Source organism: Schistocerca gregaria, chromosome 2 (assembly GCF_023897955.1).
Source record: "Schistocerca gregaria isolate iqSchGreg1 chromosome 2, iqSchGreg1.2, whole genome shotgun sequence".
Classification (NCBI taxonomy): domain Eukaryota; kingdom Metazoa; phylum Arthropoda; class Insecta; order Orthoptera; family Acrididae; genus Schistocerca; species Schistocerca gregaria.
The window spans coordinates 1,016,398,530-1,016,422,533 of record NC_064921.1 but is presented as its reverse complement, the minus strand read 5'-3'; the positions used below and the strand labels follow the sequence as shown (position 1 = coordinate 1,016,422,533).

At 51.9% G+C, this 24,004-nt stretch overlaps 73 non-coding genes across 73 annotated transcripts; 25 read left to right on the top strand and 48 right to left on the bottom strand.

Annotated features, from left to right (window-relative positions):
- The first annotated feature begins 78 nt into the window (after window positions 1-78).
- Window positions 79-150, top strand: Trnap-ugg (transfer RNA proline (anticodon UGG)). Its single transcript has one exon. It is a non-coding gene; the product is annotated as a tRNA-Pro (tRNA).
- Window positions 151-343: 193 nt separating this feature from the next.
- On the bottom strand, window positions 344-416 carry Trnav-aac (transfer RNA valine (anticodon AAC)). Its single transcript has one exon. It is a non-coding gene; the product is annotated as a tRNA-Val (tRNA).
- Window positions 417-574: 158 nt separating this feature from the next.
- Trnav-cac (transfer RNA valine (anticodon CAC)) lies at window positions 575-647 on the bottom strand. The gene has a single exon. It is a non-coding gene; the product is annotated as a tRNA-Val (tRNA).
- A 306-nt stretch (window positions 648-953) lies between these two features.
- Trnav-aac (transfer RNA valine (anticodon AAC)) lies at window positions 954-1,026 on the bottom strand. The gene has a single exon. It is a non-coding gene; the product is annotated as a tRNA-Val (tRNA).
- A 158-nt stretch (window positions 1,027-1,184) lies between these two features.
- On the bottom strand, window positions 1,185-1,257 carry Trnav-cac (transfer RNA valine (anticodon CAC)). Its single transcript has one exon. It is a non-coding gene; the product is annotated as a tRNA-Val (tRNA).
- A 412-nt stretch (window positions 1,258-1,669) lies between these two features.
- Trnap-ugg (transfer RNA proline (anticodon UGG)) lies at window positions 1,670-1,741 on the top strand. The gene has a single exon. It is a non-coding gene; the product is annotated as a tRNA-Pro (tRNA).
- Window positions 1,742-1,934: 193 nt separating this feature from the next.
- Trnav-aac (transfer RNA valine (anticodon AAC)) lies at window positions 1,935-2,007 on the bottom strand. Its single transcript has one exon. It is a non-coding gene; the product is annotated as a tRNA-Val (tRNA).
- Window positions 2,008-2,165: 158 nt separating this feature from the next.
- On the bottom strand, window positions 2,166-2,238 carry Trnav-cac (transfer RNA valine (anticodon CAC)). The gene has a single exon. It is a non-coding gene; the product is annotated as a tRNA-Val (tRNA).
- A 412-nt stretch (window positions 2,239-2,650) lies between these two features.
- Trnap-ugg (transfer RNA proline (anticodon UGG)) lies at window positions 2,651-2,722 on the top strand. The gene has a single exon. It is a non-coding gene; the product is annotated as a tRNA-Pro (tRNA).
- A 193-nt stretch (window positions 2,723-2,915) lies between these two features.
- Window positions 2,916-2,988, bottom strand: Trnav-aac (transfer RNA valine (anticodon AAC)). Its single transcript has one exon. It is a non-coding gene; the product is annotated as a tRNA-Val (tRNA).
- A 158-nt stretch (window positions 2,989-3,146) lies between these two features.
- Trnav-cac (transfer RNA valine (anticodon CAC)) lies at window positions 3,147-3,219 on the bottom strand. Its single transcript has one exon. It is a non-coding gene; the product is annotated as a tRNA-Val (tRNA).
- A 412-nt stretch (window positions 3,220-3,631) lies between these two features.
- Window positions 3,632-3,703, top strand: Trnap-ugg (transfer RNA proline (anticodon UGG)). The gene has a single exon. It is a non-coding gene; the product is annotated as a tRNA-Pro (tRNA).
- A 193-nt stretch (window positions 3,704-3,896) lies between these two features.
- Window positions 3,897-3,969, bottom strand: Trnav-aac (transfer RNA valine (anticodon AAC)). Its single transcript has one exon. It is a non-coding gene; the product is annotated as a tRNA-Val (tRNA).
- A 158-nt stretch (window positions 3,970-4,127) lies between these two features.
- On the bottom strand, window positions 4,128-4,200 carry Trnav-cac (transfer RNA valine (anticodon CAC)). Its single transcript has one exon. It is a non-coding gene; the product is annotated as a tRNA-Val (tRNA).
- Window positions 4,201-4,612: 412 nt separating this feature from the next.
- Trnap-ugg (transfer RNA proline (anticodon UGG)) lies at window positions 4,613-4,684 on the top strand. Its single transcript has one exon. It is a non-coding gene; the product is annotated as a tRNA-Pro (tRNA).
- Window positions 4,685-4,877: 193 nt separating this feature from the next.
- Trnav-aac (transfer RNA valine (anticodon AAC)) lies at window positions 4,878-4,950 on the bottom strand. The gene has a single exon. It is a non-coding gene; the product is annotated as a tRNA-Val (tRNA).
- Window positions 4,951-5,108: 158 nt separating this feature from the next.
- On the bottom strand, window positions 5,109-5,181 carry Trnav-cac (transfer RNA valine (anticodon CAC)). The gene has a single exon. It is a non-coding gene; the product is annotated as a tRNA-Val (tRNA).
- Window positions 5,182-5,593: 412 nt separating this feature from the next.
- Trnap-ugg (transfer RNA proline (anticodon UGG)) lies at window positions 5,594-5,665 on the top strand. Its single transcript has one exon. It is a non-coding gene; the product is annotated as a tRNA-Pro (tRNA).
- Window positions 5,666-5,858: 193 nt separating this feature from the next.
- On the bottom strand, window positions 5,859-5,931 carry Trnav-aac (transfer RNA valine (anticodon AAC)). Its single transcript has one exon. It is a non-coding gene; the product is annotated as a tRNA-Val (tRNA).
- A 158-nt stretch (window positions 5,932-6,089) lies between these two features.
- Window positions 6,090-6,162, bottom strand: Trnav-cac (transfer RNA valine (anticodon CAC)). Its single transcript has one exon. It is a non-coding gene; the product is annotated as a tRNA-Val (tRNA).
- A 412-nt stretch (window positions 6,163-6,574) lies between these two features.
- Window positions 6,575-6,646, top strand: Trnap-ugg (transfer RNA proline (anticodon UGG)). Its single transcript has one exon. It is a non-coding gene; the product is annotated as a tRNA-Pro (tRNA).
- Window positions 6,647-6,839: 193 nt separating this feature from the next.
- On the bottom strand, window positions 6,840-6,912 carry Trnav-aac (transfer RNA valine (anticodon AAC)). Its single transcript has one exon. It is a non-coding gene; the product is annotated as a tRNA-Val (tRNA).
- A 158-nt stretch (window positions 6,913-7,070) lies between these two features.
- Trnav-cac (transfer RNA valine (anticodon CAC)) lies at window positions 7,071-7,143 on the bottom strand. The gene has a single exon. It is a non-coding gene; the product is annotated as a tRNA-Val (tRNA).
- Window positions 7,144-7,555: 412 nt separating this feature from the next.
- Window positions 7,556-7,627, top strand: Trnap-ugg (transfer RNA proline (anticodon UGG)). Its single transcript has one exon. It is a non-coding gene; the product is annotated as a tRNA-Pro (tRNA).
- A 193-nt stretch (window positions 7,628-7,820) lies between these two features.
- On the bottom strand, window positions 7,821-7,893 carry Trnav-aac (transfer RNA valine (anticodon AAC)). Its single transcript has one exon. It is a non-coding gene; the product is annotated as a tRNA-Val (tRNA).
- Window positions 7,894-8,051: 158 nt separating this feature from the next.
- Trnav-cac (transfer RNA valine (anticodon CAC)) lies at window positions 8,052-8,124 on the bottom strand. Its single transcript has one exon. It is a non-coding gene; the product is annotated as a tRNA-Val (tRNA).
- Window positions 8,125-8,536: 412 nt separating this feature from the next.
- On the top strand, window positions 8,537-8,608 carry Trnap-ugg (transfer RNA proline (anticodon UGG)). Its single transcript has one exon. It is a non-coding gene; the product is annotated as a tRNA-Pro (tRNA).
- A 193-nt stretch (window positions 8,609-8,801) lies between these two features.
- Trnav-aac (transfer RNA valine (anticodon AAC)) lies at window positions 8,802-8,874 on the bottom strand. Its single transcript has one exon. It is a non-coding gene; the product is annotated as a tRNA-Val (tRNA).
- A 158-nt stretch (window positions 8,875-9,032) lies between these two features.
- On the bottom strand, window positions 9,033-9,105 carry Trnav-cac (transfer RNA valine (anticodon CAC)). The gene has a single exon. It is a non-coding gene; the product is annotated as a tRNA-Val (tRNA).
- A 413-nt stretch (window positions 9,106-9,518) lies between these two features.
- Trnap-ugg (transfer RNA proline (anticodon UGG)) lies at window positions 9,519-9,590 on the top strand. Its single transcript has one exon. It is a non-coding gene; the product is annotated as a tRNA-Pro (tRNA).
- A 193-nt stretch (window positions 9,591-9,783) lies between these two features.
- Window positions 9,784-9,856, bottom strand: Trnav-aac (transfer RNA valine (anticodon AAC)). Its single transcript has one exon. It is a non-coding gene; the product is annotated as a tRNA-Val (tRNA).
- A 158-nt stretch (window positions 9,857-10,014) lies between these two features.
- Trnav-cac (transfer RNA valine (anticodon CAC)) lies at window positions 10,015-10,087 on the bottom strand. Its single transcript has one exon. It is a non-coding gene; the product is annotated as a tRNA-Val (tRNA).
- A 412-nt stretch (window positions 10,088-10,499) lies between these two features.
- Trnap-ugg (transfer RNA proline (anticodon UGG)) lies at window positions 10,500-10,571 on the top strand. Its single transcript has one exon. It is a non-coding gene; the product is annotated as a tRNA-Pro (tRNA).
- A 193-nt stretch (window positions 10,572-10,764) lies between these two features.
- Trnav-aac (transfer RNA valine (anticodon AAC)) lies at window positions 10,765-10,837 on the bottom strand. Its single transcript has one exon. It is a non-coding gene; the product is annotated as a tRNA-Val (tRNA).
- Window positions 10,838-10,995: 158 nt separating this feature from the next.
- Trnav-cac (transfer RNA valine (anticodon CAC)) lies at window positions 10,996-11,068 on the bottom strand. Its single transcript has one exon. It is a non-coding gene; the product is annotated as a tRNA-Val (tRNA).
- Window positions 11,069-11,480: 412 nt separating this feature from the next.
- Window positions 11,481-11,552, top strand: Trnap-ugg (transfer RNA proline (anticodon UGG)). Its single transcript has one exon. It is a non-coding gene; the product is annotated as a tRNA-Pro (tRNA).
- A 193-nt stretch (window positions 11,553-11,745) lies between these two features.
- Window positions 11,746-11,818, bottom strand: Trnav-aac (transfer RNA valine (anticodon AAC)). The gene has a single exon. It is a non-coding gene; the product is annotated as a tRNA-Val (tRNA).
- A 158-nt stretch (window positions 11,819-11,976) lies between these two features.
- On the bottom strand, window positions 11,977-12,049 carry Trnav-cac (transfer RNA valine (anticodon CAC)). The gene has a single exon. It is a non-coding gene; the product is annotated as a tRNA-Val (tRNA).
- A 412-nt stretch (window positions 12,050-12,461) lies between these two features.
- On the top strand, window positions 12,462-12,533 carry Trnap-ugg (transfer RNA proline (anticodon UGG)). The gene has a single exon. It is a non-coding gene; the product is annotated as a tRNA-Pro (tRNA).
- Window positions 12,534-12,726: 193 nt separating this feature from the next.
- Trnav-aac (transfer RNA valine (anticodon AAC)) lies at window positions 12,727-12,799 on the bottom strand. Its single transcript has one exon. It is a non-coding gene; the product is annotated as a tRNA-Val (tRNA).
- Window positions 12,800-12,957: 158 nt separating this feature from the next.
- Trnav-cac (transfer RNA valine (anticodon CAC)) lies at window positions 12,958-13,030 on the bottom strand. The gene has a single exon. It is a non-coding gene; the product is annotated as a tRNA-Val (tRNA).
- Window positions 13,031-13,442: 412 nt separating this feature from the next.
- Window positions 13,443-13,514, top strand: Trnap-ugg (transfer RNA proline (anticodon UGG)). The gene has a single exon. It is a non-coding gene; the product is annotated as a tRNA-Pro (tRNA).
- Window positions 13,515-13,707: 193 nt separating this feature from the next.
- On the bottom strand, window positions 13,708-13,780 carry Trnav-aac (transfer RNA valine (anticodon AAC)). Its single transcript has one exon. It is a non-coding gene; the product is annotated as a tRNA-Val (tRNA).
- A 412-nt stretch (window positions 13,781-14,192) lies between these two features.
- Window positions 14,193-14,264, top strand: Trnap-ugg (transfer RNA proline (anticodon UGG)). Its single transcript has one exon. It is a non-coding gene; the product is annotated as a tRNA-Pro (tRNA).
- A 193-nt stretch (window positions 14,265-14,457) lies between these two features.
- On the bottom strand, window positions 14,458-14,530 carry Trnav-aac (transfer RNA valine (anticodon AAC)). The gene has a single exon. It is a non-coding gene; the product is annotated as a tRNA-Val (tRNA).
- Window positions 14,531-14,688: 158 nt separating this feature from the next.
- On the bottom strand, window positions 14,689-14,761 carry Trnav-cac (transfer RNA valine (anticodon CAC)). The gene has a single exon. It is a non-coding gene; the product is annotated as a tRNA-Val (tRNA).
- Window positions 14,762-15,173: 412 nt separating this feature from the next.
- On the top strand, window positions 15,174-15,245 carry Trnap-ugg (transfer RNA proline (anticodon UGG)). Its single transcript has one exon. It is a non-coding gene; the product is annotated as a tRNA-Pro (tRNA).
- A 193-nt stretch (window positions 15,246-15,438) lies between these two features.
- Trnav-aac (transfer RNA valine (anticodon AAC)) lies at window positions 15,439-15,511 on the bottom strand. The gene has a single exon. It is a non-coding gene; the product is annotated as a tRNA-Val (tRNA).
- A 412-nt stretch (window positions 15,512-15,923) lies between these two features.
- Trnap-ugg (transfer RNA proline (anticodon UGG)) lies at window positions 15,924-15,995 on the top strand. The gene has a single exon. It is a non-coding gene; the product is annotated as a tRNA-Pro (tRNA).
- Window positions 15,996-16,188: 193 nt separating this feature from the next.
- Trnav-aac (transfer RNA valine (anticodon AAC)) lies at window positions 16,189-16,261 on the bottom strand. Its single transcript has one exon. It is a non-coding gene; the product is annotated as a tRNA-Val (tRNA).
- Window positions 16,262-16,419: 158 nt separating this feature from the next.
- Trnav-cac (transfer RNA valine (anticodon CAC)) lies at window positions 16,420-16,492 on the bottom strand. The gene has a single exon. It is a non-coding gene; the product is annotated as a tRNA-Val (tRNA).
- Window positions 16,493-16,904: 412 nt separating this feature from the next.
- On the top strand, window positions 16,905-16,976 carry Trnap-ugg (transfer RNA proline (anticodon UGG)). Its single transcript has one exon. It is a non-coding gene; the product is annotated as a tRNA-Pro (tRNA).
- A 193-nt stretch (window positions 16,977-17,169) lies between these two features.
- On the bottom strand, window positions 17,170-17,242 carry Trnav-aac (transfer RNA valine (anticodon AAC)). Its single transcript has one exon. It is a non-coding gene; the product is annotated as a tRNA-Val (tRNA).
- Window positions 17,243-17,400: 158 nt separating this feature from the next.
- On the bottom strand, window positions 17,401-17,473 carry Trnav-cac (transfer RNA valine (anticodon CAC)). The gene has a single exon. It is a non-coding gene; the product is annotated as a tRNA-Val (tRNA).
- Window positions 17,474-17,885: 412 nt separating this feature from the next.
- Trnap-ugg (transfer RNA proline (anticodon UGG)) lies at window positions 17,886-17,957 on the top strand. Its single transcript has one exon. It is a non-coding gene; the product is annotated as a tRNA-Pro (tRNA).
- A 193-nt stretch (window positions 17,958-18,150) lies between these two features.
- Window positions 18,151-18,223, bottom strand: Trnav-aac (transfer RNA valine (anticodon AAC)). The gene has a single exon. It is a non-coding gene; the product is annotated as a tRNA-Val (tRNA).
- A 158-nt stretch (window positions 18,224-18,381) lies between these two features.
- Trnav-cac (transfer RNA valine (anticodon CAC)) lies at window positions 18,382-18,454 on the bottom strand. Its single transcript has one exon. It is a non-coding gene; the product is annotated as a tRNA-Val (tRNA).
- A 412-nt stretch (window positions 18,455-18,866) lies between these two features.
- On the top strand, window positions 18,867-18,938 carry Trnap-ugg (transfer RNA proline (anticodon UGG)). The gene has a single exon. It is a non-coding gene; the product is annotated as a tRNA-Pro (tRNA).
- A 193-nt stretch (window positions 18,939-19,131) lies between these two features.
- Trnav-aac (transfer RNA valine (anticodon AAC)) lies at window positions 19,132-19,204 on the bottom strand. Its single transcript has one exon. It is a non-coding gene; the product is annotated as a tRNA-Val (tRNA).
- Window positions 19,205-19,362: 158 nt separating this feature from the next.
- On the bottom strand, window positions 19,363-19,435 carry Trnav-cac (transfer RNA valine (anticodon CAC)). Its single transcript has one exon. It is a non-coding gene; the product is annotated as a tRNA-Val (tRNA).
- A 412-nt stretch (window positions 19,436-19,847) lies between these two features.
- Window positions 19,848-19,919, top strand: Trnap-ugg (transfer RNA proline (anticodon UGG)). The gene has a single exon. It is a non-coding gene; the product is annotated as a tRNA-Pro (tRNA).
- A 193-nt stretch (window positions 19,920-20,112) lies between these two features.
- On the bottom strand, window positions 20,113-20,185 carry Trnav-aac (transfer RNA valine (anticodon AAC)). Its single transcript has one exon. It is a non-coding gene; the product is annotated as a tRNA-Val (tRNA).
- A 158-nt stretch (window positions 20,186-20,343) lies between these two features.
- Trnav-cac (transfer RNA valine (anticodon CAC)) lies at window positions 20,344-20,416 on the bottom strand. Its single transcript has one exon. It is a non-coding gene; the product is annotated as a tRNA-Val (tRNA).
- A 412-nt stretch (window positions 20,417-20,828) lies between these two features.
- Window positions 20,829-20,900, top strand: Trnap-ugg (transfer RNA proline (anticodon UGG)). Its single transcript has one exon. It is a non-coding gene; the product is annotated as a tRNA-Pro (tRNA).
- A 193-nt stretch (window positions 20,901-21,093) lies between these two features.
- On the bottom strand, window positions 21,094-21,166 carry Trnav-cac (transfer RNA valine (anticodon CAC)). The gene has a single exon. It is a non-coding gene; the product is annotated as a tRNA-Val (tRNA).
- A 412-nt stretch (window positions 21,167-21,578) lies between these two features.
- On the top strand, window positions 21,579-21,650 carry Trnap-ugg (transfer RNA proline (anticodon UGG)). The gene has a single exon. It is a non-coding gene; the product is annotated as a tRNA-Pro (tRNA).
- A 193-nt stretch (window positions 21,651-21,843) lies between these two features.
- On the bottom strand, window positions 21,844-21,916 carry Trnav-aac (transfer RNA valine (anticodon AAC)). Its single transcript has one exon. It is a non-coding gene; the product is annotated as a tRNA-Val (tRNA).
- A 158-nt stretch (window positions 21,917-22,074) lies between these two features.
- Trnav-cac (transfer RNA valine (anticodon CAC)) lies at window positions 22,075-22,147 on the bottom strand. Its single transcript has one exon. It is a non-coding gene; the product is annotated as a tRNA-Val (tRNA).
- A 412-nt stretch (window positions 22,148-22,559) lies between these two features.
- Trnap-ugg (transfer RNA proline (anticodon UGG)) lies at window positions 22,560-22,631 on the top strand. Its single transcript has one exon. It is a non-coding gene; the product is annotated as a tRNA-Pro (tRNA).
- Window positions 22,632-22,824: 193 nt separating this feature from the next.
- Window positions 22,825-22,897, bottom strand: Trnav-aac (transfer RNA valine (anticodon AAC)). Its single transcript has one exon. It is a non-coding gene; the product is annotated as a tRNA-Val (tRNA).
- A 158-nt stretch (window positions 22,898-23,055) lies between these two features.
- Trnav-cac (transfer RNA valine (anticodon CAC)) lies at window positions 23,056-23,128 on the bottom strand. Its single transcript has one exon. It is a non-coding gene; the product is annotated as a tRNA-Val (tRNA).
- Window positions 23,129-23,540: 412 nt separating this feature from the next.
- On the top strand, window positions 23,541-23,612 carry Trnap-ugg (transfer RNA proline (anticodon UGG)). The gene has a single exon. It is a non-coding gene; the product is annotated as a tRNA-Pro (tRNA).
- Window positions 23,613-23,805: 193 nt separating this feature from the next.
- On the bottom strand, window positions 23,806-23,878 carry Trnav-aac (transfer RNA valine (anticodon AAC)). Its single transcript has one exon. It is a non-coding gene; the product is annotated as a tRNA-Val (tRNA).
- Between the last annotated feature and the right edge of the window lie 126 nt (window positions 23,879-24,004).

The window sequence follows — 24,004 nt, the reverse complement described above, 5'->3', positions numbered from 1 at the left end:
CACGAGACTTTCCAGAGCACCCTGGACCACATCGAGGGACCCAGTGCACTGAAATAATAGTCATTTGCCACGTCAGATGGCTCGTTGGTCTAGGGGTATGATTCCTGCTTTGGGTGCAGGAGGTCCCGGGTTCAAATCCCGGATGAGCCCTAGCGTTTTGTGCAAACTGGTCGCACGTGAGTGGCTGAGTCGACGCAAAATGCTCGGCGTCAGTATCAAATGAAATTCATATTTGATGTGAGCAATTGACACTGATCTGACGTGTGAAGGCGATTACGAAGGTTTTTGGGTACAGATGGTAGCAGATGCATGTTAGTATGTCTTGTTTTTAATGATAAAAAAGTGTTTCCGCCCGGGATCGACACGGGGACCTTCTGCGTGTTAGGCAGACGTGATAACCGCTACACCACGGAAACTACTTGTGTGCGCCTTACATTAGAGACAACTCGTGCTGGTGTTGTCATCGTTACTAAGAAATTAAATAAATGCGCTACTTGCAGAACAAAGGTACATGCAGAAGATCCTCACATGTCGTGGCTCACTGGAGTACAATACGACATAGGCAGGAAAATACTGTTCCCGCCCGGGATCGAACCGGGGACCTTCTGCGTGTGAAGCAGACGTGATAACCGCTACACTACGGAAACTGCGAACGGGAGGAGTCCATCTCCGTTCACTCGCAATTACCTCAGCCTCTCTCCCGTCCGTGAATGCACACGCGACAGTTCTTTTGACAGCCTGGAAACCATCACAGCCAAGGGCTCAAGAAGTCTTCGGGGTGCTCGAGAAGGTGTCTGCCGTAGCACCCCTAACGAAATAGCGGCGTTTCCCGCAGTCGTGATTGCAAATCATAGCAGCAAAAGCAATCACTTTCTTAGCAGCAGGGAGTGCGAGCCCAGCGGCAGCTGGTAGCAGATGCATGTTAGTATGTCTTGTTTTTAATGATAAAAAAGTGTTTCCGCCCGGGATCGACACGGGGACCTTCTGCGTGTTAGGCAGACGTGATAACCGCTACACCACGGAAACTACTTGTGTGCGCCTTACATTAGAGACAACTCGTGCTGGTGTTGTCATCGTTACTAAGAAATTAAATAAATGCGCTACTTGCAGAACAAAGGTACATGCAGAAGATCCTCACATGTCGTGGCTCACTGGAGTACAATACGACATAGGCAGGAAAATACTGTTCCCGCCCGGGATCGAACCGGGGACCTTCTGCGTGTGAAGCAGACGTGATAACCGCTACACTACGGAAACTGCGAACGGGAGGAGTCCATCTCCGTTCACTCGCAATTACCTCAGCCTCTCTCCCGTCCGTGAATGCACACGCGACAGTTCTTTTGACAGCCTGGAAACCATCACAGCCAAGGGCTCAAGAAGTCTTCGGGGTGCTCGAGAAGGTGTCTGCCGTAGCACCCCTAACGAAATAGCGGCGTTTCCCGCAGTCGTGATTGCAAATCATAGCAGCAAAAGCAATCACTTTCTTAGCAGCAGGGAGTGCGAGCCCAGCGGCAGCTCTACATGAAGGTACCAATAGCCCAGGAAGGCCGCCGACCGCGGGAATTCGCGCCGCCCCCATCCCGCCAGCCTACACGAGACTTTCCAGAGCACCCTGGACCACATCGAGGGACCCAGTGCACTGAAATAATAGTCATTTGCCAAGTCAGATGGCTCGTTGGTCTAGGGGTATGATTCCTGCTTTGGGTGCAGGAGGTCCCGGGTTCAAATCCCGGATGAGCCCTAGCGTTTTGTGCAAACTGGTCGCACGTGAGTGGCTGAGTCGACGCAAAATGCTCGGCGTCAGTATCAAATGAAATTCATATTTGATGTGAGCAATTGACACTGATCTGACGTGTGAAGGCGATTACGAAGGTTTTTGGGTACAGATGGTAGCAGATGCATGTTAGTATGTCTTGTTTTTAATGATAAAAAAGTGTTTCCGCCCGGGATCGACACGGGGACCTTCTGCGTGTTAGGCAGACGTGATAACCGCTACACCACGGAAACTACTTGTGTGCGCCTTACATTAGAGACAACTCGTGCTGGTGTTGTCATCGTTACTAAGAAATTAAATAAATGCGCTACTTGCAGAACAAAGGTACATGCAGAAGATCCTCACATGTCGTGGCTCACTGGAGTACAATACGACATAGGCAGGAAAATACTGTTCCCGCCCGGGATCGAACCGGGGACCTTCTGCGTGTGAAGCAGACGTGATAACCGCTACACTACGGAAACTGCGAACGGGAGGAGTCCATCTCCGTTCACTCGCAATTACCTCAGCCTCTCTCCCGTCCGTGAATGCACACGCGACAGTTCTTTTGACAGCCTGGAAACCATCACAGCCAAGGGCTCAAGAAGTCTTCGGGGTGCTCGAGAAGGTGTCTGCCGTAGCACCCCTAACGAAATAGCGGCGTTTCCCGCAGTCGTGATTGCAAATCATAGCAGCAAAAGCAATCACTTTCTTAGCAGCAGGGAGTGCGAGCCCAGCGGCAGCTCTACATGAAGGTACCAATAGCCCAGGAAGGCCGCCGACCGCGGGAATTCGCGCCGCCCCCATCCCGCCAGCCTACACGAGACTTTCCAGAGCACCCTGGACCACATCGAGGGACCCAGTGCACTGAAATAATAGTCATTTGCCACGTCAGATGGCTCGTTGGTCTAGGGGTATGATTCCTGCTTTGGGTGCAGGAGGTCCCGGGTTCAAATCCCGGATGAGCCCTAGCGTTTTGTGCAAACTGGTCGCACGTGAGTGGCTGAGTCGACGCAAAATGCTCGGCGTCAGTATCAAATGAAATTCATATTTGATGTGAGCAATTGACACTGATCTGACGTGTGAAGGCGATTACGAAGGTTTTTGGGTACAGATGGTAGCAGATGCATGTTAGTATGTCTTGTTTTTAATGATAAAAAAGTGTTTCCGCCCGGGATCGACACGGGGACCTTCTGCGTGTTAGGCAGACGTGATAACCGCTACACCACGGAAACTACTTGTGTGCGCCTTACATTAGAGACAACTCGTGCTGGTGTTGTCATCGTTACTAAGAAATTAAATAAATGCGCTACTTGCAGAACAAAGGTACATGCAGAAGATCCTCACATGTCGTGGCTCACTGGAGTACAATACGACATAGGCAGGAAAATACTGTTCCCGCCCGGGATCGAACCGGGGACCTTCTGCGTGTGAAGCAGACGTGATAACCGCTACACTACGGAAACTGCGAACGGGAGGAGTCCATCTCCGTTCACTCGCAATTACCTCAGCCTCTCTCCCGTCCGTGAATGCACACGCGACAGTTCTTTTGACAGCCTGGAAACCATCACAGCCAAGGGCTCAAGAAGTCTTCGGGGTGCTCGAGAAGGTGTCTGCCGTAGCACCCCTAACGAAATAGCGGCGTTTCCCGCAGTCGTGATTGCAAATCATAGCAGCAAAAGCAATCACTTTCTTAGCAGCAGGGAGTGCGAGCCCAGCGGCAGCTCTACATGAAGGTACCAATAGCCCAGGAAGGCCGCCGACCGCGGGAATTCGCGCCGCCCCCATCCCGCCAGCCTACACGAGACTTTCCAGAGCACCCTGGACCACATCGAGGGACCCAGTGCACTGAAATAATAGTCATTTGCCACGTCAGATGGCTCGTTGGTCTAGGGGTATGATTCCTGCTTTGGGTGCAGGAGGTCCCGGGTTCAAATCCCGGATGAGCCCTAGCGTTTTGTGCAAACTGGTCGCACGTGAGTGGCTGAGTCGACGCAAAATGCTCGGCGTCAGTATCAAATGAAATTCATATTTGATGTGAGCAATTGACACTGATCTGACGTGTGAAGGCGATTACGAAGGTTTTTGGGTACAGATGGTAGCAGATGCATGTTAGTATGTCTTGTTTTTAATGATAAAAAAGTGTTTCCGCCCGGGATCGACACGGGGACCTTCTGCGTGTTAGGCAGACGTGATAACCGCTACACCACGGAAACTACTTGTGTGCGCCTTACATTAGAGACAACTCGTGCTGGTGTTGTCATCGTTACTAAGAAATTAAATAAATGCGCTACTTGCAGAACAAAGGTACATGCAGAAGATCCTCACATGTCGTGGCTCACTGGAGTACAATACGACATAGGCAGGAAAATACTGTTCCCGCCCGGGATCGAACCGGGGACCTTCTGCGGGTGAAGCAGACGTGATAACCGCTACACTACGGAAACTGCGAACGGGAGGAGTCCATCTCCGTTCACTCGCAATTACCTCAGCCTCTCTCCCGTCCGTGAATGCACACGCGACAGTTCTTTTGACAGCCTGGAAACCATAACAGCCAAGGGCTCAAGAAGTCTTCGGGGTGCTCGAGAAGGTGTCTGCCGTAGCACCCCTAACGAAATAGCGGCGTTTCCCGCAGTCGTGATTGCAAATCATAGCAGCAAAAGCAATCACTTTCTTAGCAGCAGGGAGTGCGAGCCCAGCGGCAGCTCTACATGAAGGTACCAATAGCCCAGGAAGGCCGCCGACCGCGGGAATTCGCGCCGCCCCCATCCCGCCAGCCTACACGAGACTTTCCAGAGCACCCTGGACCACATCGAGGGACCCAGTGCACTGAAATAATAGTCATTTGCCACGTCAGATGGCTCGTTGGTCTAGGGGTATGATTCCTGCTTTGGGTGCAGGAGGTCCCGGGTTCAAATCCCGGATGAGCCCTAGCGTTTTGTGCAAACTGGTCGCACGTGAGTGGCTGAGTCGACGCAAAATGCTCGGCGTCAGTATCAAATGAAATTCATATTTGATGTGAGCAATTGACACTGATCTGACGTGTGAAGGCGATTACGAAGGTTTTTGGGTACAGATGGTAGCAGATGCATGTTAGTATGTCTTGTTTTTAATGATAAAAAAGTGTTTCCGCCCGGGATCGACACGGGGACCTTCTGCGTGTTAGGCAGACGTGATAACCGCTACACCACGGAAACTACTTGTGTGCGCCTTACATTAGAGACAACTCGTGCTGGTGTTGTCATCGTTACTAAGAAATTAAATAAATGCGCTACTTGCAGAACAAAGGTACATGCAGAAGATCCTCACATGTCGTGGCTCACTGGAGTACAATACGACATAGGCAGGAAAATACTGTTCCCGCCCGGGATCGAACCGGGGACCTTCTGCGTGTGAAGCAGACGTGATAACCGCTACACTACGGAAACTGCGAACGGGAGGAGTCCATCTCCGTTCACTCGCAATTACCTCAGCCTCTCTCCCGTCCGTGAATGCACACGCGACAGTTCTTTTGACAGCCTGGAAACCATCACAGCCAAGGGCTCAAGAAGTCTTCGGGGTGCTCGAGAAGGTGTCTGCCGTAGCACCCCTAACGAAATAGCGGCGTTTCCCGCAGTCGTGATTGCAAATCATAGCAGCAAAAGCAATCACTTTCTTAGCAGCAGGGAGTGCGAGCCCAGCGGCAGCTCTACATGAAGGTACCAATAGCCCAGGAAGGCCGCCGACCGCGGGAATTCGCGCCGCCCCCATCCCGCCAGCCTACACGAGACTTTCCAGAGCACCCTGGACCACATCGAGGGACCCAGTGCACTGAAATAATAGTCATTTGCCACGTCAGATGGCTCGTTGGTCTAGGGGTATGATTCCTGCTTTGGGTGCAGGAGGTCCCGGGTTCAAATCCCGGATGAGCCCTAGCGTTTTGTGCAAACTGGTCGCACGTGAGTGGCTGAGTCGACGCAAAATGCTCGGCGTCAGTATCAAATGAAATTCATATTTGATGTGAGCAATTGACACTGATCTGACGTGTGAAGGCGATTACGAAGGTTTTTGGGTACAGATGGTAGCAGATGCATGTTAGTATGTCTTGTTTTTAATGATAAAAAAGTGTTTCCGCCCGGGATCGACACGGGGACCTTCTGCGTGTTAGGCAGACGTGATAACCGCTACACCACGGAAACTACTTGTGTGCGCCTTACATTAGAGACAACTCGTGCTGGTGTTGTCATCGTTACTAAGAAATTAAATAAATGCGCTACTTGCAGAACAAAGGTACATGCAGAAGATCCTCACATGTCGTGGCTCACTGGAGTACAATACGACATAGGCAGGAAAATACTGTTCCCGCCCGGGATCGAACCGGGGACCTTCTGCGTGTGAAGCAGACGTGATAACCGCTACACTACGGAAACTGCGAACGGGAGGAGTCCATCTCCGTTCACTCGCAATTACCTCAGCCTCTCTCCCGTCCGTGAATGCACACGCGACAGTTCTTTTGACAGCCTGGAAACCATCACAGCCAAGGGCTCAAGAAGTCTTCGGGGTGCTCGAGAAGGTGTCTGCCGTAGCACCCCTAACGAAATAGCGGCGTTTCCCGCAGTCGTGATTGCAAATCATAGCAGCAAAAGCAATCACTTTCTTAGCAGCAGGGAGTGCGAGCCCAGCGGCAGCTCTACATGAAGGTACCAATAGCCCAGGAAGGCCGCCGACCGCGGGAATTCGCGCCGCCCCCATCCCGCCAGCCTACACGAGACTTTCCAGAGCACCCTGGACCACATCGAGGGACCCAGTGCACTGAAATAATAGTCATTTGCCACGTCAGATGGCTCGTTGGTCTAGGGGTATGATTCCTGCTTTGGGTGCAGGAGGTCCCGGGTTCAAATCCCGGATGAGCCCTAGCGTTTTGTGCAAACTGGTCGCACGTGAGTGGCTGAGTCGACGCAAAATGCTCGGCGTCAGTATCAAATGAAATTCATATTTGATGTGAGCAATTGACACTGATCTGACGTGTGAAGGCGATTACGAAGGTTTTTGGGTACAGATGGTAGCAGATGCATGTTAGTATGTCTTGTTTTTAATGATAAAAAAGTGTTTCCGCCCTGGATCGACACGGGGACCTTCTGCGTGTTAGGCAGACGTGATAACCGCTACACCACGGAAACTACTTGTGTGCGCCTTACATTAGAGACAACTCGTGCTGGTGTTGTCATCGTTACTAAGAAATTAAATAAATGCGCTACTTGCAGAACAAAGGTACATGCAGAAGATCCTCACATGTCGTGGCTCACTGGAGTACAATACGACATAGGCAGGAAAATAATGTTCCCGCCCGGGATCGAACCGGGGACCTTCTGCGGGTGAAGCAGACGTGATAACCGCTACACTACGGAAACTGCGAACGGGAGGAGTCCATCTCCGTTCACTCGCAATTACCTCAGCCTCTCTCCCGTCCGTGAATGCACACGCGACAGTTCTTTTGACAGCCTGGAAACCATAACAGCCAAGGGCTCAAGAAGTCTTCGGGGTGCTCGAGAAGGTGTCTGCCGTAGCACCCCTAACGAAATAGCGGCGTTTCCCGCAGTCGTGATTGCAAATCATAGCAGCAAAAGCAATCACTTTCTTAGCAGCAGGGAGTGCGAGCCCAGCGGCAGCTCTACATGAAGGTACCAATAGCCCAGGAAGGCCGCCGACCGCGGGAATTCGCGCCGCCCCCATCCCGCCAGCCTACACGAGACTTTCCAGAGCACCCTGGACCACATCGAGGGACCCAGTGCACTGAAATAATAGTCATTTGCCACGTCAGATGGCTCGTTGGTCTAGGGGTATGATTCCTGCTTTGGGTGCAGGAGGTCCCGGGTTCAAATCCCGGATGAGCCCTAGCGTTTTGTGCAAACTGGTCGCACGTGAGTGGCTGAGTCGACGCAAAATGCTCGGCGTCAGTATCAAATGAAATTCATATTTGATGTGAGCAATTGACACTGATCTGACGTGTGAAGGCGATTACGAAGGTTTTTGGGTACAGATGGTAGCAGATGCATGTTAGTATGTCTTGTTTTTAATGATAAAAAAGTGTTTCCGCCCGGGATCGACACGGGGACCTTCTGCGTGTTAGGCAGACGTGATAACCGCTACACCACGGAAACTACTTGTGTGCGCCTTACATTAGAGACAACTCGTGCTGGTGTTGTCATCGTTACTAAGAAATTAAATAAATGCGCTACTTGCAGAACAAAGGTACATGCAGAAGATCCTCACATGTCGTGGCTCACTGGAGTACAATACGACATAGGCAGGAAAATACTGTTCCCGCCCGGGATCGAACCGGGGACCTTCTGCGTGTGAAGCAGACGTGATAACCGCTACACTACGGAAACTGCGAACGGGAGGAGTCCATCTCCGTTCACTCGCAATTACCTCAGCCTCTCTCCCGTCCGTGAATGCACACGCGACAGTTCTTTTGACAGCCTGGAAACCATCACAGCCAAGGGCTCAAGAAGTCTTCGGGGTGCTCGAGAAGGTGTCTGCCGTAGCACCCCTAACGAAATAGCGGCGTTTCCCGCAGTCGTGATTGCAAATCATAGCAGCAAAAGCAATCACTTTCTTAGCAGCAGGGAGTGCGAGCCCAGCGGCAGCTCTACATGAAGGTACCAATAGCCCAGGAAGGCCGCCGACCGCGGGAATTCGCGCCGCCCCCATCCCGCCAGCCTACACGAGACTTTCCAGAGCACCCTGGACCACATCGAGGGACCCAGTGCACTGAAATAATAGTCATTTGCCACGTCAGATGGCTCGTTGGTCTAGGGGTATGATTCCTGCTTTGGGTGCAGGAGGTCCCGGGTTCAAATCCCGGATGAGCCCTAGCGTTTTGTGCAAACTGGTCGCACGTGAGTGGCTGAGTCGACGCAAAATGCTCGGCGTCAGTATCAAATGAAATTCATATTTGATGTGAGCAATTGACACTGATCTGACGTGTGAAGGCGATTACGAAGGTTTTTGGGTACAGATGGTAGCAGATGCATGTTAGTATGTCTTGTTTTTAATGATAAAAAAGTGTTTCCGCCCGGGATCGACACGGGGACCTTCTGCGTGTTAGGCAGACGTGATAACCGCTACACCACGGAAACTACTTGTGTGCGCCTTACATTAGAGACAACTCGTGCTGGTGTTGTCATCGTTACTAAGAAATTAAATAAATGCGCTACTTGCAGAACAAAGGTACATGCAGAAGATCCTCACATGTCGTGGCTCACTGGAGTACAATACGACATAGGCAGGAAAATACTGTTCCCGCCCGGGATCGAACCGGGGACCTTCTGCGTGTGAAGCAGACGTGATAACCGCTACACTACGGAAACTGCGAACGGGAGGAGTCCATCTCCGTTCACTCGCAATTACCTCAGCCTCTCTCCCGTCCGTGAATGCACACGCGACAGTTCTTTTGACAGCCTGGAAACCATCACAGCCAAGGGCTCAAGAAGTCTTCGGGGTGCTCGAGAAGGTGTCTGCCGTAGCACCCCTAACGAAATAGCGGCGTTTCCCGCAGTCGTGATTGCAAATCATAGCCAGCAAAAGCAATCACTTTCTTAGCAGCAGGGAGTGCGAGCCCAGCGGCAGCTCTACATGAAGGTACCAATAGCCCAGGAAGGCCGCCGACCGCGGGAATTCGCGCCGCCCCCATCCCGCCAGCCTACACGAGACTTTCCAGAGCACCCTGGACCACATCGAGGGACCCAGTGCACTGAAATAATAGTCATTTGCCACGTCAGATGGCTCGTTGGTCTAGGGGTATGATTCCTGCTTTGGGTGCAGGAGGTCCCGGGTTCAAATCCCGGATGAGCCCTAGCGTTTTGTGCAAACTGGTCGCACGTGAGTGGCTGAGTCGACGCAAAATGCTCGGCGTCAGTATCAAATGAAATTCATATTTGATGTGAGCAATTGACACTGATCTGACGTGTGAAGGCGATTACGAAGGTTTTTGGGTACAGATGGTAGCAGATGCATGTTAGTATGTCTTGTTTTTAATGATAAAAAAGTGTTTCCGCCCGGGATCGACACGGGGACCTTCTGCGTGTTAGGCAGACGTGATAACCGCTACACCACGGAAACTACTTGTGTGCGCCTTACATTAGAGACAACTCGTGCTGGTGTTGTCATCGTTACTAAGAAATTAAATAAATGCGCTACTTGCAGAACAAAGGTACATGCAGAAGATCCTCACATGTCGTGGCTCACTGGAGTACAATACGACATAGGCAGGAAAATACTGTTCCCGCCCGGGATCGAACCGGGGACCTTCTGCGTGTGAAGCAGACGTGATAACCGCTACACTACGGAAACTGCGAACGGGAGGAGTCCATCTCCGTTCACTCGCAATTACCTCAGCCTCTCTCCCGTCCGTGAATGCACACGCGACAGTTCTTTTGACAGCCTGGAAACCATCACAGCCAAGGGCTCAAGAAGTCTTCGGGGTGCTCGAGAAGGTGTCTGCCGTAGCACCCCTAACGAAATAGCGGCGTTTCCCGCAGTCGTGATTGCAAATCATAGCAGCAAAAGCAATCACTTTCTTAGCAGCAGGGAGTGCGAGCCCAGCGGCAGCTCTACATGAAGGTACCAATAGCCCAGGAAGGCCGCCGACCGCGGGAATTCGCGCCGCCCCCATCCCGCCAGCCTACACGAGACTTTCCAGAGCACCCTGGACCACATCGAGGGACCCAGTGCACTGAAATAATAGTCATTTGCCACGTCAGATGGCTCGTTGGTCTAGGGGTATGATTCCTGCTTTGGGTGCAGGAGGTCCCGGGTTCAAATCCCGGATGAGCCCTAGCGTTTTGTGCAAACTGGTCGCACGTGAGTGGCTGAGTCGACGCAAAATGCTCGGCGTCAGTATCAAATGAAATTCATATTTGATGTGAGCAATTGACACTGATCTGACGTGTGAAGGCGATTACGAAGGTTTTTGGGTACAGATGGTAGCAGATGCATGTTAGTATGTCTTGTTTTTAATGATAAAAAAGTGTTTCCGCCCGGGATCGACACGGGGACCTTCTGCGTGTTAGGCAGACGTGATAACCGCTACACCACGGAAACTACTTGTGTGCGCCTTACATTAGAGACAACTCGTGCTGGTGTTGTCATCGTTACTAAGAAATTAAATAAATGCGCTACTTGCAGAACAAAGGTACATGCAGAAGATCCTCACATGTCGTGGCTCACTGGAGTACAATACGACATAGGCAGGAAAATACTGTTCCCGCCCGGGATCGAACCGGGGACCTTCTGCGTGTGAAGCAGACGTGATAACCGCTACACTACGGAAACTGCGAACGGGAGGAGTCCATCTCCGTTCACTCGCAATTACCTCAGCCTCTCTCCCGTCCGTGAATGCACACGCGACAGTTCTTTTGACAGCCTGGAAACCATCACAGCCAAGGGCTCAAGAAGTCTTCGGGGTGCTCGAGAAGGTGTCTGCCGTAGCACCCCTAACGAAATAGCGGCGTTTCCCGCAGTCGTGATTGCAAATCATAGCAGCAAAAGCAATCACTTTCTTAGCAGCAGGGAGTGCGAGCCCAGCGGCAGCTCTACATGAAGGTACCAATAGCCCAGGAAGGCCGCCGACCGCGGGAATTCGCGCCGCCCCCATCCCGCCAGCCTACACGAGACTTTCCAGAGCACCCTGGACCACATCGAGGGACCCAGTGCACTGAAATAATAGTCATTTGCCACGTCAGATGGCTCGTTGGTCTAGGGGTATGATTCCTGCTTTGGGTGCAGGAGGTCCCGGGTTCAAATCCCGGATGAGCCCTAGCGTTTTGTGCAAACTGGTCGCACGTGAGTGGCTGAGTCGACGCAAAATGCTCGGCGTCAGTATCAAATGAAATTCATATTTGATGTGAGCAATTGACACTGATCTGACGTGTGAAGGCGATTACGAAGGTTTTTGGGTACAGATGGTAGCAGATGCATGTTAGTATGTCTTGTTTTTAATGATAAAAAAGTGTTTCCGCCCGGGATCGACACGGGGACCTTCTGCGTGTTAGGCAGACGTGATAACCGCTACACCACGGAAACTACTTGTGTGCGCCTTACATTAGAGACAACTCGTGCTGGTGTTGTCATCGTTACTAAGAAATTAAATAAATGCGCTACTTGCAGAACAAAGGTACATGCAGAAGATCCTCACATGTCGTGGCTCACTGGAGTACAATACGACATAGGCAGGAAAATACTGTTGCCGCCCGGGATCGAACCGGGGACCTTCTGCGTGTGAAGCAGACGTGATAACCGCTACACTACGGAAACTGCGAACGGGAGGAGTCCATCTCCGTTCACTCGCAATTACCTCAGCCTCTCTCCCGTCCGTGAATGCACACGCGACAGTTCTTTTGACAGCCTGGAAACCATCACAGCCAAGGGCTCAAGAAGTCTTCGGGGTGCTCGAGAAGGTGTCTGCCGTAGCACCCCTAACGAAATAGCGGCGTTTCCCGCAGTCGTGATTGCAAATCATAGCAGCAAAAGCAATCACTTTCTTAGCAGCAGGGAGTGCGAGCCCAGCGGCAGCTCTACATGAAGGTACCAATAGCCCAGGAAGGCCGCCGACCGCGGGAATTCGCGCCGCCCCCATCCCGCCAGCCTACACGAGACTTTCCAGAGCACCCTGGACCACATCGAGGGACCCAGTGCACTGAAATAATAGTCATTTGCCACGTCAGATGGCTCGTTGGTCTAGGGGTATGATTCCTGCATTGGGTGCAGGAGGTCCCGGGTTCAAATCCCGGATGAGCCCTAGCGTTTTGTGCAAACTGGTCGCACGTGAGTGGCTGAGTCGACGCAAAATGCTCGGCGTCAGTATCAAATGAAATTCATATTTGATGTGAGCAATTGACACTGATCTGACGTGTGAAGGCGATTACGAAGGTTTTTGGGTACAGATGGTAGCAGATGCATGTTAGTATGTCTTGTTTTTAATGATAAAAAAGTGTTTCCGCCCGGGATCGACACGGGGACCTTCTGCGTGTTAGGCAGACGTGATAACCGCTACACCACGGAAACTACTTGTGTGCGCCTTACATTAGAGACAACTCGTGCTGGTGTTGTCATCGTTACTAAGAAATTAAATAAATGCGCTACTTGCAGAACAAAGGTACATGCAGAAGATCCTCACATGTCGTGGCTCACTGGAGTACAATACGACATAGGCAGGAAAATACTGTTCCCGCCCGGGATCGAACCGGGGACCTTCTGCGTGTGAAGCAGACGTGATAACCGCTACACTACGGAAACTGCGAACGGGGGGAGTACATCTCCGTTCACTCGCAATTACCTCAGCCTCTCTTCCGTCCGTGAATGCACACGCGACAGTTCTTTTGACAGCCTGGAAACCATCACAGCCAAGGGCTCAAGAAGTCTTCGGGGTGCTCGAGAAGGTGTCTGCCGTAGCACCCCTAACGAAATAGCGGCGTTTCCCGCAGTCGTGATTGCAAATCATAGCAGCAAAAGCAATCACTTTCTTAGCAGCAGGGAGTGCGAGCCCAGCGGCAGCTCTACATGAAGGTACCAATAGCCCAGGAAGGCCGCCGACCGCGGGAATTCGCGCCGCCCCCATCCCGCCAGCCTACACGAGACTTTCCAGAGCACCCTGGACCACATCGAGGGACCCAGTGCACTGAAATAATAGTCATCTGCCACGTCAGATGGCTCGTTGGTCTAGGGGTATGATTCCTGCTTTGGGTGCAGGAGGTCCCGGGTTCAAATCCCGGATGAGCCCTAGCGTTTTGTGCAAACTGGTCGCACGTGAGTGGCTGAGTCGACGCAAAATGCTCGGCGTCAGTATCAAATGAAATTCATATTTGATGTGAGCAATTGACACTGATCTGACGTGTGAAGGCGATTACGAAGGTTTTTGGGTACAGATGGTAGCAGATGCATGTTAGTATGTCTTGTTTTTAATGATAAAAAAGTGTTTCCGCCCGGGATCGACACGGGGACCTTCTGCGTGTTAGGCAGACGTGATAACCGCTACACTACGGAAACTGCGAACGGGGGGAGTCCATCTCCGTTCACTCGCAATTACCTCAGCCTCTCTTCCGTCCGTGAATGCACACGTGACAGTTCTTTTGACAGCCTGGAAACCATCACAGCCAAGGGCTCAAGAAGTCTTCGGGGTGCTCGAGAAGGTGTCTGCCGTAGCACCCCTAACGAAATAGCGGCGTTTCCCGCAGTCGTGATTGCAAATCATAGCAGCAAAAGCAATCACTTTCTTAGCAGCAGGGAGTGCGAGCCCAGCGGCAGCTCTACATGAAGGTACCAATAGCCCAGGAAGGCCGCCGACCGCGGGAATTCGCGCCGCCCCCATCCCGCCAGCCTACACGAGACTTTCCAGAGCACCCTGGACCACATCGAGGGACCCAGTGCACTGAAATAATAGTCATCTGCCACGTCAGATGGCTCGTTGGTCTAGGGGTATGATTCCTGCTTTGGGTGCAGGAGGTCCCGGGTTCAAATCCCGGATGAGCCCTAGCGTTTTGTGCAAACTGGTCGCACGTGAGTGGCTGAGTCGACGCAAAATGCTCGGCGTCAGTATCAAATGAAATTCATATTTGATGTGAGCAATTGACACTGATCTGACGTGTGAAGGCGATTACGAAGGTTTTTGGGTACAGATGGTAGCAGATGCATGTTAGTATGTCTTGTTTTTAATGATAAAAAAGTGTTTCCGCCCTGGATCGACACGGGGACCTTCTGCGTGTTAGGCAGACGTGATAACCGCTACACCACGGAAACTACTTGTGTGCGCCTTACATTAGAGACAACTCGTGCTGGTGTTGTCATCGTTACTAAGAAATTAAATAAATGCGCTACTTGCAGAACAAAGGTACATGCAGAAGATCCTCACATGTCGTGGCTCACTGGAGTACAATACGACATAGGCAGGAAAATACTGTTCCCGCCCGGGATCGAACCGGGGACCTTCTGCGTGTGAAGCAGACGTGATAACCGCTACACTACGGAAACTGCGAACGGGGGGAGTACATCTCCGTTCACTCGCAATTACCTCAGCCTCTCTTCCGTCCGTGAATGCACACGCGACAGTTCTTTTGACAGCCTGGAAACCATCACAGCCAAGGGCTCAAGAAGTCTTCGGGGTGCTCGAGAAGGTGTCTGCCGTAGCACCCCTAACGAAATAGCGGCGTTTCCCGCAGTCGTGATTGCAAATCATAGCAGCAAAAGCAATCACTTTCTTAGCAGCAGGGAGTGCGAGCCCAGCGGCAGCTCTACATGAAGGTACCAATAGCCCAGGAAGGCCGCCGACCGCGGGAATTCGCGCCGCCCCCATCCCGCCAGCCTACACGAGACTTTCCAGAGCACCCTGGACCACATCGAGGGACCCAGTGCACTGAAATAATAGTCATCTGCCACGTCAGATGGCTCGTTGGTCTAGGGGTATGATTCCTGCTTTGGGTGCAGGAGGTCCCGGGTTCAAATCCCGGATGAGCCCTAGCGTTTTGTGCAAACTGGTCGCACGTGAGTGGCTGAGTCGACGCAAAATGCTCGGCGTCAGTATCAAATGAAATTCATATTTGATGTGAGCAATTGACACTGATCTGACGTGTGAAGGCGATTACGAAGGTTTTTGGGTACAGATGGTAGCAGATGCATGTTAGTATGTCTTGTTTTTAATGATAAAAAAGTGTTTCCGCCCGGGATCGACACGGGGACCTTCTGCGTGTTAGGCAGACGTGATAACCGCTACACTACGGAAACTGCGAACGGGGGGAGTCCATCTCCGTTCACTCGCAATTACCTCAGCCTCTCTTCCGTCCGTGAATGCACACGTGACAGTTCTTTTGACAGCCTGGAAACCATCACAGCCAAGGGCTCAAGAAGTCTTCGGGGTGCTCGAGAAGGTGTCTGCCGTAGCACCCCTAACGAAATAGCGGCGTTTCCCGCAGTCGTGATTGCAAATCATAGCAGCAAAAGCAATCACTTTCTTAGCAGCAGGGAGTGCGAGCCCAGCGGCAGCTCTACATGAAGGTACCAATAGCCCAGGAAGGCCGCCGACCGCGGGAATTCGCGCCGCCCCCATCCCGCCAGCCTACACGAGACTTTCCAGAGCACCCTGGACCACATCGAGGGACCCAGTGCACTGAAATAATAGTCATCTGCCACGTCAGATGGCTCGTTGGTCTAGGGGTATGATTCCTGCTTTGGGTGCAGGAGGTCCCGGGTTCAAATCCCGGATGAGCCCTAGCGTTTTGTGCAAACTGGTCGCACGTGAGTGGCTGAGTCGACGCAAAATGCTCGGCGTCAGTATCAAATGAAATTCATATTTGATGTGAGCAATTGACACTGATCTGACGTGTGAAGGCGATTACGAAGGTTTTTGGGTACAGATGGTAGCAGATGCATGTTAGTATGTCTTGTTTTTAATGATAAAAAAGTGTTTCCGCCCTGGATCGACACGGGGACCTTCTGCGTGTTAGGCAGACGTGATAACCGCTACACCACGGAAACTACTTGTGTGCGCCTTACATTAGAGACAACTCGTGCTGGTGTTGTCATCGTTACTAAGAAATTAAATAAATGCGCTACTTGCAGAACAAAGGTACATGCAGAAGATCCTCACATGTCGTGGCTCACTGGAGTACAATACGACATAGGCAGGAAAATACTGTTCCCGCCCGGGATCGAACCGGGGACCTTCTACGTGTGAAGCAGACGTGATAACCGCTACACTACGGAAACTGCGAACGGGAGGAGTCCATCTCCGTTCACTCGCAATTACCTCAGCCTCTCTCCCGTCCGTGAATGCACACGCGACAGTTCTTTTGACAGCCTGGAAACCATCACAGCCAAGGGCTCAAGAAGTCTTCGGGGTGCTCGAGAAGGTGTCTGCCGTAGCACCCCTAACGAAATAGCGGCGTTTCCCGCAGTCGTGATTGCAAATCATAGCAGCAAAAGCAATCACTTTCTTAGCAGCAGGGAGTGCGAGCCCAGCGGCAGCTCTACATGAAGGTACCAATAGCCCAGGAAGGCCGCCGACCGCGGGAATTCGCGCCGCCCCCATCCCGCCAGCCTACACGAGACTTTCCAGAGCACCCTGGACCACATCGAGGGACCCAGTGCACTGAAATAATAGTCATCTGCCACGTCAGATGGCTCGTTGGTCTAGGGGTATGATTCCTGCTTTGGGTGCAGGAGGTCCCGGGTTCAAATCCCGGATGAGCCCTAGCGTTTTGTGCAAACTGGTCGCACGTGAGTGGCTGAGTCGACGCAAAATGCTCGGCGTCAGTATCAAATGAAATTCATATTTGATGTGAGCAATTGACACTGATCTGACGTGTGAAGGCGATTACGAAGGTTTTTGGGTACAGATGGTAGCAGATGCATGTTAGTATGTCTTGTTTTTAATGATAAAAAAGTGTTTCCGCCCTGGATCGACACGGGGACCTTCTGCGTGTTAGGCAGACGTGATAACCGCTACACCACGGAAACTACTTGTGTGCGCCTTACATTAGAGACAACTCGTGCTGGTGTTGTCATCGTTACTAAGAAATTAAATAAATGCGCTACTTGCAGAACAAAGGTACATGCAGAAGATCCTCACATGTCGTGGCTCACTGGAGTACAATACGACATAGGCAGGAAAATACTGTTCCCGCCCGGGATCGAACCGGGGACCTTCTACGTGTGAAGCAGACGTGATAACCGCTACACTACGGAAACTGCGAACGGGAGGAGTCCATCTCCGTTCACTCGCAATTACCTCAGCCTCTCTCCCGTCCGTGAATGCACACGCGACAGTTCTTTTGACAGCCTGGAAACCATCACAGCCAAGGGCTCAAGAAGTCTTCGGGGTGCTCGAGAAGGTGTCTGCCGTAGCACCCCTAACGAAATAGCGGCGTTTCCCGCAGTCGTGATTGCAAATCATAGCAGCAAAAGCAATCACTTTCTTAGCAGCAGGGAGTGCGAGCCCAGCGGCAGCTCTACATGAAGGTACCAATAGCCCAGGAAGGCCGCCGACCGCGGGAATTCGCGCCGCCCCCATCCCGCCAGCCTACACGAGACTTTCCAGAGCACCCTGGACCACATCGAGGGACCCAGTGCACTGAAATAATAGTCATCTGCCACGTCAGATGGCTCGTTGGTCTAGGGGTATGATTCCTGCTTTGGGTGCAGGAGGTCCCGGGTTCAAATCCCGGACGAGCCCTAGCGTTTTGTGCAAACTGGTCGCACGTGAGTGGCTGAGTCGACGCAAAATGCTCGGCGTCAGTATCAAATGAATTTCATATTTGATGTGAGCAATTGACACTGATCTGACGTGTGAAGGCGATTACGAAGGTTTTTGGGTACAGATGGTAGCAGATGCATGTTAGTATGTCTTGTTTTTAATGATAAAAAAGTGTTTCCGCCCGGGATCGACACGGGGACCTTCTGCGTGTTAGGCAGACGTGATAACCGCTACACCACGGAAACTACTTGTGTGCGCCTTACATTAGAGACAACTCGTGCTGGTGTTGTCATCGTTACTAAGAAATTAAATAAATGCGCTACTTGCAGAACAAAGGTACATGCAGAAGATCCTCACATGTCGTGGCTCACTGGAGTACAATACGACATAGGCAGGAAAATACTGTTCCCGCCCGGGATCGAACCGGGGACCTTCTGCGTGTGAAGCAGACGTGATAACCGCTACACTACGGAAACTGCGAACGGGGGGAGTCCATCTCCGTTCACTCGCAATTACCTCAGCCTCTCTTCCGTCCGTGAATGCACACGCGACAGTTCTTTTGACAGCCTGGAAACCATCACAGCCAAGGGCTCAAGAAGTCTTCGGGGTGCTCGAGAAGGTGTCTGCCGTAGCACCCCTAACGAAATAGCGGCGTTTCCCGCAGTCGTGATTGCAAATCATAGCAGCAAAAGCAATCACTTTCTTAGCAGCAGGGAGTGCGAGCCCAGCGGCAGCTCTACATGAAGGTACCAATAGCCCAGGAAGGCCGCCGACCGCGGGAATTCGCGCCGCCCCCATCCCGCCAGCCTACACGAGACTTTCCAGAGCACCCTGGACCACATCGAGGGACCCAGTGCACTGAAATAATAGTCATCTGCCACGTCAGATGGCTCGTTGGTCTAGGGGTATGATTCCTGCTTTGGGTGCAGGAGGTCCCGGGTTCAAATCCCGGATGAGCCCTAGCGTTTTGTGCAAACTGGTCGCACGTGAGTGGCTGAGTCGACGCAAAATGCTCGGCGTCAGTATCAAATGAAATTCATATTTGATGTGAGCAATTGACACTGATCTGACGTGTGAAGGCGATTACGAAGGTTTTTGGGTACAGATGGTAGCAGATGCATGTTAGTATGTCTTGTTTTTAATGATAAAAAAGTGTTTCCGCCCTGGATCGACACGGGGACCTTCTGCGTGTTAGGCAGACGTGATAACCGCTACACCACGGAAACTACTTGTGTGCGCCTTACATTAGAGACAACTCGTGCTGGTGTTGTCATCGTTACTAAGAAATTAAATAAATGCGCTACTTGCAGAACAAAGGTACATGCAGAAGATCCTCACATGTCGTGGCTCACTGGAGTACAATACGACATAGGCAGGAAAATACTGTTCCCGCCCGGGATCGAACCGGGGACCTTCTACGTGTGAAGCAGACGTGATAACCGCTACACTACGGAAACTGCGAACGGGAGGAGTCCATCTCCGTTCACTCGCAATTACCTCAGCCTCTCTCCCGTCCGTGAATGCACACGCGACAGTTCTTTTGACAGCCTGGAAACCATCACAGCCAAGGGCTCAAGAAGTCTTCGGGGTGCTCGAGAAGGTGTCTGCCGTAGCACCCCTAACGAAATAGCGGCGTTTCCCGCAGTCGTGATTGCAAATCATAGCAGCAAAAGCAATCACTTTCTTAGCAGCAGGGAGTGCGAGCCCAGCGGCAGCTCTACATGAAGGTACCAATAGCCCAGGAAGGCCGCCGACCGCGGGAATTCGCGCCGCCCCCATCCCGCCAGCCTACACGAGACTTTCCAGAGCACCCTGGACCACATCGAGGGACCCAGTGCACTGAAATAATAGTCATCTGCCACGTCAGATGGCTCGTTGGTCTAGGGGTATGATTCCTGCTTTGGGTGCAGGAGGTCCCGGGTTCAAATCCCGGATGAGCCCTAGCGTTTTGTGCAAACTGGTCGCACGTGAGTGGCTGAGTCGACGCAAAATGCTCGGCGTCAGTATCAAATGAAATTCATATTTGATGTGAGCAATTGACACTGATCTGACGTGTGAAGGCGATTACGAAGGTTTTTGGGTACAGATGGTAGCAGATGCATGTTAGTATGTCTTGTTTTTAATGATAAAAAAGTGTTTCCGCCCTGGATCGACACGGGGACCTTCTGCGTGTTAGGCAGACGTGATAACCGCTACACCACGGAAACTACTTGTGTGCGCCTTACATTAGAGACAACTCGTGCTGGTGTTGTCATCGTTACTAAGAAATTAAATAAATGCGCTACTTGCAGAACAAAGGTACATGCAGAAGATCCTCACATGTCGTGGCTCACTGGAGTACAATACGACATAGGCAGGAAAATACTGTTCCCGCCCGGGATCGAACCGGGGACCTTCTACGTGTGAAGCAGACGTGATAACCGCTACACTACGGAAACTGCGAACGGGAGGAGTCTATCTCCGTTCACTCGCAATTACCTCAGCCTCTCTCCCGTCCGTGAATGCACACGCGACAGTTCTTTTGACAGCCTGGAAACCATCACAGCCAAGGGCTCAAGAAGTCTTCGGGGTGCTCGAGAAGGTGTCTGCCGTAGCACCCCTAACGAAATAGCGGCGTTTCCCGCAGTCGTGATTGCAAATCATAGCAGCAAAAGCAATCACTTTCTTAGCAGCAGGGAGTGCGAGCCCAGCGGCAGCTCTACATGAAGGTACCAATAGCCCAGGAAGGCCGCCGACCGCGGGAATTCGCGCCGCCCCCATCCCGCCAGCCTACACGAGACTTTCCAGAGCACCCTGGACCACATCGAGGGACCCAGTGCACTGAAATAATAGTCGTCTGCCACGTCAGATGGCTCGTTGGTCTAGGGGTATGATTCCTGCTTTGGGTGCAGGAGGTCCCGGGTTCAAATCCCGGACGAGCCCTAGCGTTTTGTGCAAACTGGTCGCACGTGAGTGGCTGAGTCGACGCAAAATGCTCGGCGTCAGTATCAAATGAATTTCATATTTGATGTGAGCAATTGACACTGATCTGACGTGTGAAGGCGATTACGAAGGTTTTTGGGTACAGATGGTAGCAGATGCATGTTAGTATGTCTTGTTTTTAATGATAAAAAAGTGTTTCCGCCCGGGATCGACACGGGGACCTTCTGCGTGTGAAGCAGACGTGATAACCGCTACACTACGGAAACTGCGGACTTGAGGAGTCCATCTCCGTTCACTCGCAATTACCTCCGCCTCTCTCCCGTCCGTGAATGCACACGCGACAGTTCTTTTGACAGCCTGGAAACCATCACAGCCAAGGGCTCAAGAAGTCTTCGGGGTGCTCGAGAAGGTGTCTGCCGTAGCACCCCTAACGAAATAGCGGCGTTTCCCGCAGTCGTGATTGCAAATCATAGCAGCAAAAGCAATCACTTTCTTAGCAGCAGGGAGTGCGAGCCCAGCGGCAGCTCTACATGAAGGTACCAATAGCCCAGGAAGGCCGCCGACCGCGGGAATTCGCGCCGCCCCCATCCCGCCAGCCTACACGAGACTTTCCAGAGCACCCTGGACCACATCGAGGGACCCAGTGCACTGAAATAATAGTCATTTGCCACGTCAGATGGCTCGTTGGTCTAGGGGTATGATTCCTGCTTTGGGTGCAGGAGGTCCCGGGTTCAAATCCCGGACGAGCCCTAGCGTTTTGTGCAAACTGGTCGCACGTGAGTGGCTGAGTCGACGCAAAATGCTCGGCGTCAGTATCAAATGAAATTCATATTTGATGTGAGCAATTGACACTGATCTGACGTGTGAAGGCGATTACGAAGGTTTTTGGGTACAGATGGTAGCAGATGCATGTTAGTATGTCTTGTTTTTAATGATAAAAAAGTGTTTCCGCCCGGGATCGACACGGGGACCTTCTGCGTGTTAGGCAGACGTGATAACCGCTACACCACGGAAACTACTTGTGTGCGCCTTACATTAGAGACAACTCGTGCTGGTGTTGTCATCGTTACTAAGAAATTAAATAAATGCGCTACTTGCAGAACAAAGGTACATGCAGAAGATCCTCACATGTCGTGGCTCACTGGAGTACAATACGACATAGGCAGGAAAATACTGTTCCCGCCCGGGATCGAACCGGGGACCTTCTGCGTGTGAAGCAGACGTGATAACCGCTACACTACGGAAACTGCGAACGGGGGGAGTCCATCTCCGTTCACTCGCAATTACCTCAGCCTCTCTTCCGTCCGTGAATGCACACGCGACAGTTCTTTTGACAGCCTGGAAACCATCACAGCCAAGGGCTCAAGAAGTCTTCGGGGTGCTCGAGAAGGTGTCTGCCGTAGCACCCCTAACGAAATAGCGGCGTTTCCCGCAGTCGTGATTGCAAATCATAGCAGCAAAAGCAATCACTTTCTTAGCAGCAGGGAGTGCGAGCCCAGCGGCAGCTCTACATGAAGGTACCAATAGCCCAGGAAGGCCGCCGACCGCGGGAATTCGCGCCGCCCCCATCCCGCCAGCCTACACGAGACTTTCCAGAGCACCCTGGACCACATCGAGGGACCCAGTGCACTGAAATAATAGTCATTTGCCACGTCAGATGGCTCGTTGGTCTAGGGGTATGATTCCTGCTTTGGGTGCAGGAGGTCCCGGGTTCAAATCCCGGACGAGCCCTAGCGTTTTGTGCAAACTGGTCGCACGTGAGTGGCTGAGTCGACGCAAAATGCTCGGCGTCAGTATCAAATGAAATTCATATTTGATGTGAGCAATTGACACTGATCTGACGTGTGAAGGCGATTACGAAGGTTTTTGGGTACAGATGGTAGCAGATGCATGTTAGTATGTCTTGTTTTTAATGATAAAAAAGTGTTTCCGCCCGGGATCGACACGGGGACCTTCTGCGTGTTAGGCAGACGTGATAACCGCTACACCACGGAAACTACTTGTGTGCGCCTTACATTAGAGACAACTCGTGCTGGTGTTGTCATCGTTACTAAGAAATTAAATAAATGCGCTACTTGCAGAACAAAGGTACATGCAGAAGATCCTCACATGTCGTGGCTCACTGGAGTACAATACGACATAGGCAGGAAAATACTGTTCCCGCCCGGGATCGAACCGGGGACCTTCTGCGTGTGAAGCAGACGTGATAACCGCTACACTACGGAAACTGCGAACGGGAGGAGTCCATCTCCGTTCACTCGCAATTACCTCAGCCTCTCTCCCGTCCGTGAATGCACACGCGACAGTTCTTTTGACAGCCTGGAAACCATCACAGCCAAGGGCTCAAGAAGTCTTCGGGGTGCTCGAGAAGGTGTCTGCCGTAGCACCCCTAACGAAATAGCGGCGTTTCCCGCAGTCGTGATTGCAAATCATAGCAGCAAAAGCAATCACTTTCGTAGCAGCAGGGAGTGCGAGCCCAGCGGCAGCTCTACATGAAGGTACCAATAGCCCAGGAAGGCCGCCGACCGCGGGAATTCGCGCCGCTCCCATCCCGCCAGCCTACACGAGACTTTCCAGAGCACCCTGGACCACATCGAGGGACCCAGTGCACTGAAATAATAGTCATTTGCCACGTCAGATGGCTCGTTGGTCTAGGGGTATGATTCCTGCTTTGGGTGCAGGAGGTCCCGGGTTCAAATCCCGGACGAGCCCTAGCGTTTTGTGCAAACTGGTCGCACGTGAGTGGCTGAGTCGACGCAAAATGCTCGGCGTCAGTATCAAATGAAATTCATATTTGATGTGAGCAATTGACACTGATCTGACGTGTGAAGGCGATTACGAAGGTTTTTGGGTACAGATGGTAGCAGATGCATGTTAGTATGTCTTGTTTTTAATGATAAAAAAGTGTTTCCGCCCGGGATCGACACGGGGACCTTCTGCGTGTTAGGCAGACGTGATAACCGCTACACCACGGAAACTACTTGTGTGCGCCTTACATTAGAGACAACTCGTGGTGGTGTTGTCATCGTTACTAAGAAATTAAATAAATGCGCTACTTGCAGAACAAAGGTACATGCAGAAGATCCTCACATGTCGTGGCTCAC